At 31.5% G+C, this 6,011-nt stretch overlaps 1 long non-coding RNA gene and 1 pseudogene across 1 annotated transcript; one reads left to right on the top strand and one right to left on the bottom strand.

Annotated features, from left to right (window-relative positions):
* Positions 1-395: 395 nt before the first annotated feature.
* LOC149898104 (U2 spliceosomal RNA) lies at positions 396-516 on the bottom strand (annotated as a pseudogene).
* A 168-nt stretch (positions 517-684) lies between these two features.
* Positions 685-1,911, top strand: LOC149898103 (uncharacterized). Its single transcript, XR_016458081.1, has 2 exons — positions 685-898; positions 1,594-1,911. It is a non-coding gene; the product is annotated as an uncharacterized LOC149898103 (long non-coding RNA).
* Positions 1,912-6,011: the final 4,100 nt, after the last annotated feature.

Here is a 6,011-nt window from a genome sequence, read left to right as displayed (position 1 = left end):
TTTTATGTGCATCTGTTTTTTATTTATTTGCATCATCATTATCATCATTATCTGAATTTGTTGATTCTATTTTCTTAAAATCATTCGCTTTTACACTCATAGTAATTCTGTCAAAATCCTATTTAGATTTTCCATACAAAATTATCTTAAAAATATATTAATCCGTTGTGCGGACGTCCACAAACTGTCGCGTCTCTCACTATACTACCTCTTGTCCAATTACACGGATCTTATATTTAACTAATAAATCATTATGTTGAGCTTTGTTGTTTTATTTTTGACTGACCGGTTGGCTTGGTTGGTAGTGGCCCTGCCTTCCAAGCCAGAGGTCGTGGGTTCGATTCCCACCAGGGGCAAATATTTGTGTGATGAACATAGATGTTTGCTCTGTGTCTGGGTGGTAATTATCTATATAAGTATTTATTTAAAAATTATAAGTATATGTATGTTTATCAGCCATCTGGTTTCCATAACACTTACTACACTTTGATCTTAGCCAAAAGGCCGAGAAGCGAAAGCTTAGTATGGGATCAGATTGTGTCGTGTGTGAAAATTGTCCTGAAATATTTATTATTTATTTATTTATTATTTATTTAATCGCTTTAATACAATTTCGCTCATGCGCATGTGACCGCCCGTAATATGTGATTTTTTTGCTGTTATGTAGTAGATTACAAACATAGAAATCTAAATAACAAGACACTAGAAGTCGTAAGCGCGCGTGACATTGTCGCCGCTCAGGTGGTTACCATTCCACAAGTCTGTTCGTCGCTTGGTGGTCGCTTGTTCAGTTGTTTCTGACACGTGCGTGAGTAAACATGGTGTGTTGCAGCATTTCCCAGTGCGGAAATTCTTCCATAAATTGTAATTATACTAATAAAGGAATAACATTTCACCGGCAAGTATTTTTGTTTATAAATATTGCCGTTTTTCCTTAAAATTAAACAATATTTACAAGCAATACGAATGACACAGTCAACCGTTCCTCTCATCACGTTTAGCTATACATTGCCTTTTACTATTGTCAACATCTGACAGGTCGGTTGTTATAACTGCCAGATGTTATCAAATGACAATTACAAGAAGCAATGTACTGCATTGTTAACGATAAAGAGTAAATAGTCGCAAGCTAGTGATGTGATGTGTTAAAATTTTTCGATATCGTAATACGATGTTTTTTTGCGTAATATGACGACTGATGGAATAATTGGATTATATTTTAATTTGAATTCTATTTTATTTTTATAACTGATATATGTATAATTTTTTAAACTAAGTACATCGATACAATCATTTTCGGACAATTTTACTGTCGATACAGAATCACATTAATTAAATATACAATAATGCCATAATGTAAAGGATAGGCTTCGCTTAGGTTGACAAAACTATTTTATGTTAAACTAGCGGTCCGCCCCGGCTTCGCCCGTGGTACATATTTATGTTTTCTCTACATAAGAACCATCATCGTACTTCAAGGAATATAATAAAAAAAGAATTATCGAAATCGGTCCACCCGTTCTCGAGTTATGCGCTTACCAACACATTTTACGATTCATTTTTATATATAAAGAGAAGATATATTCTTTGTAGATTTCCACAACGCCGTCCTGACATTAAGGATGAATGGATATCCGCGACTGGGAAAAGAAATTGGTTCCCTACAGGCTATAGTAGGATATGTTCAAAACATTTCAAAGAAGATGATTTCAATGTCACAACAAAAAGACGTACATTAAGTAATTGTTATAACTCTTATAATTTTTGGTGGTCTGGCGCGGTTCTGCATCAGGTGTTCGAGATTTTCAAATTTAAACTCTCAGTTTCTAAACCCCCTCCATTTTTTTAAATATATAATGTACAGACACTGTTTTATTATTTGTATATATAGATAAATAAATATTTAAGTACGTAACATGTTTTTATTTCTTATACCTATATGTATAGTCTGCCGTGGGCCCACGAGATGAGCCTACCACTGTATTAAAATCAACAACTATATATTTCTTATTTGTTAACTATCACTTAACTATCGATAACAAGGCTGATGAATTCTTACATCACTAAAGCGTTGAATGAACGTTAATGAAATTTCAACCTTATTTCTATGCGTTGAGGTTAAAAGTTATATCTATCAAAAATTAACGCCCTCTGTTGTCGAGTAGCCGAACTTTTTCGTATTTGAAGTTTCTAAGCAAAAGGAAACAAAACATCTTACGTACCTAGGGATGTTATACTAAAATAAACCGTAAAGTCGTAAGCTAGGGTACATATTAAAATGCGAAATTCATTATTTATGTTAGTTTTCATTAAAATGAAGCTGTCCAATAAAAGGCATAGTTTACTTGTGTGAACTGTCTAGATATCGTTTTAAATGTGTGGATTTTGGCGACAGTGGTTTTCATACTAATTATGACATTATAGCACTTCTATGTGTCTTGTTATTTAGATTTCTATGATTACAAATAATGATTAAAAAAGTCGTCCTATGGGGATAATTTATGGACTTAGTTATATTAGTTTTTTTTAATAAATACACAATTTTTTACAGAAGAAATGACTTCGATTCCGTCTTTTTTTTCATATTTGGTCGATAATTTTTAGTAAAAATGTTAATTAACCTGTTAAAATAACTCTTAAGCTTTTGGAAATAATAAACAGAATCCAAATCGACCCATAAACTTCTGAGATGTGTCAAACAATAGAAAGCAAGTCTACAAACTCTACTTAAAAAATTGAAAATTTAATAACATGAAATATATTATAGATAGAGTTTATTTTCGATATTTCTTCATGAATATTCAGAATATTACGGGCGGTCATGTGCGCATGGGCGACATTGTATAATTATCATCACCTTTTATTAATTGCATTTTCTGAAAATTTCTCTCAGAATCCTAATTAGATTTCCCATATAAAATTATCTTATCAGTTAGTGTTTTATTGAATTTCGTCCACTTCATCAACATCAATTATGATCATATTATATTTAACTAATAAAATACTTTATTGAGCGTTACTTTTTCCTTTATTATCATCATCATTCATCATCACCAGAGTTTGACAAGCCGCTTTTTTTAAACCTTTTCTCTATTTATATCCATAGCATTTCTTTCATAATGTTTTAGATTTTCCATAGGAAGGCGCGTTGAAAGTAAAATTTCAAGCTCGCGTCACGGCAATACCGCTATGTCATGGAGGCGACGATTTTGGTAGGTATCTTTGAATCTTGCCAAAGAAGTTTCACTTGCTCCACGTGTGCTCGGCTGCTCGGCACACATGCTCTTTAAAAAAAAAAGAAATTAAGAACTATAACAGCTAAGTTTTACAGCCGTTGGATGATGATGATGGAAATTTTTGCAAATTTCAACATTCGCAAGGGATTGAAAACAGGTTTAAACGGAACTTTAGGTGTGCGAATGACTCCGATTCGCACTTGGGCCAGTTCTTTTTGTATATTTTGTACAGTAGGTACATATAATAATTTTTCCCCCCCTGTATACTCCCTATACGAAAGTGTGTTTGTCTTTCACGTTGCAGTAATTCTAGTAATTGTATGGTATGATTTTTGAGTCTGCGAAAAGTGACAAAGGGTATTTTTACCTGTTATTGAAGAATGATCCTAGATGAGCATTTGAAACACTCCGAATTTTATAAATTCCGATAGATGGCGCTATATTAAAAAATGTGATTTGCACAATGAGAGCTGATAATATTAACTTTAAACGGTCTTACTTATAAAATGTTACCCATTCGCTAAGCAATGGATTAGTTATTGCAATAACCTGTCTTGTTTTTATGATTGACGTTTCATGTGAGCAAGAGCAGGACAAAGCTATAGTAGAAAATGGTAGAAATTTATCATATAAATTAATATTTAAATTAATATATAATAAATTTATATTTAAATTTATCATTTAAAATTAGTGTTTTTCCATTTGCAATAGATATTTTAAGAGGATAGAAGATCACAGAAAAATTCGTACTATATTGTTAATGATAACTAAAAAAGTAGTTATTTGACCTATTTGACAAAAATCTTAAAATAATGATTTTCTGGTTGGCTATATTTAATTGTTTTGTATAACACTCGCCTGGATATTGACAATAATTCGACATGCGTTAAAATATTTTCATTTTTAGTCATTGAGTATGTACCATACAGTATGTACCTACCTATAATATATATATTATAATATTATCTTAGCGAAGTGTGAAGAACAATCTAACCAATCCATTATGGGTCATTTTCAAAATATTTGTACGTCACGAAATTGTCAGTAAACTGTTTCGTTAGGAAATGTCAGGAAGTTGTAAAAGTAAGGCTGTATTCAGAATAAGGTAATATTACATATAAAAAAGTAAGAAGTCACTAGTTAAAAAAAATATATTTTTAGTTACAAAATAATCAACAAACAATCAATTTATATTATTCTCTGTTTGCTTTTCATTTTCTTTTCTTCTATCATTAGCTTCTTTCCATTTTTGTCTTCGAGCTTCTTTTTCACTGTCATTAAGATCTGATATTTTTCTTTGTCTTTGTTTCACTTTCTCGAGGTGTTTTTTCCTTTTCTTTTCATATTTTTCAGGGTTTTGCTTTTTTAGTTTTTCAATGTATTTTTTTGCCGTTCGGCACCGGTTAGCGGCATCCTGAAACTAAAAAAAGCTGTTGGATATATGTATTTTGAATAAAAATAAAAACAAAAGTAAGCATCACTCGTGTGGGTGGAAAAGCGATCAACACTAAATGCAATAAGGCAAGCGTTATCCCATCAGAAACCACTTGTAAAATTGGAGGCCAAGACTCACTGATCCGCTTTCACTATAAAAAAGTTATCAGATCCCAGGAAAAGTCAAGTCCCTAAGCCCGACTTTACTAACCCTACATCATGGTTTAAAAAAGTATGGCCTGTAGTTACAAAAAAATAATCTTGAGAGATTTATTGTTTTTCTCCTTTATTATTATTCGTTACATTAATTTAACACACATTTTAATATCTTATTTTCATACTTTACACATGAGACCACAGCTTTACCGTCTACAATTTACTGACGTCAGTAAATGTCAAGAAATTGTTCGTCAGTAACATGTAAAAAATAACCTAAGAAATACTTTTACACAAAACATAATCACATTTACCATTAGATTGAAAGTGTAATCTATTACTCTAGTCATAATTTAAGTATATTACAATTGCGGTAGGTGAATTCTTCAAAATGTACTTACTTTTGTTGAGAATACGTCGTTAGGAAATTGTAACTAAATTTTTTGCACAGCACACTACTGGACTTCTTCCATGTCTGGAGGACGAACAAAATGGCGGCGCGTTAATGTGACCTTACTTTTCGTGACATGACCAGTGTTGCCAATGATTAGAGTTAGATTCCTCTTCTTTGTGATACAAGAAGTTGGTTAAATATGTCAATAAATCAGTGTCACGAAATTGTAACGATTGATAGGGACATTTTTATAATATGTAATTCTTCGTTTATTTAAGGTAATTTAAATAGTTTAATCTATCAGATATAACACTTCAAACATTGCTTTTTAATTATGATACAAAAAAATAGGAAGTTTCATACAAAAATTCTGATAAAAATATTGGTTTTCATTGTCGTCCACATAGGGGACAATAAAAAAATGTATGGAGCTTTTTTTGTTACTTTATTTTCACATTAAATTTATGTAAGAATTTGAATCGCAATTCATTGCTTTTTATCAGAAATGATATGCAGTATGCTTAAGTTTAGTCTGTAAAACGTTAACAATGATTTATTTCAGTCGTAACCATATTTTTTTCGAAGGTTTTTTAGGGGGACAAACATTTTGTAGTAATGTACAATTATTTTGAAAACGACTCTTATAATCATTAAAATCAGTACAGGCATTTTTGAGTTAAAAAGATAGTGCTTATAATATATTACGAGCGGTCCGCCCCGGCTTCGCCCGTGGTACATATTTCGCAATAAAAAGTAGCCTATGTCCTTTCTCGGGTATCAAAATATCTCCA

This window comes from Colias eurytheme, chromosome 23 (genome assembly GCF_061535395.1).
Source record: "Colias eurytheme isolate Ceu_HAF_F1 chromosome 23, ilColEury1 Martin Lab GWU primary, whole genome shotgun sequence".
NCBI classification, from domain to species: Eukaryota; Metazoa; Arthropoda; class Insecta; order Lepidoptera; family Pieridae; genus Colias; species Colias eurytheme.
Note: the sequence above shows the minus strand (reverse complement) of the source record. Positions and strands in the feature narration are given on the sequence as shown.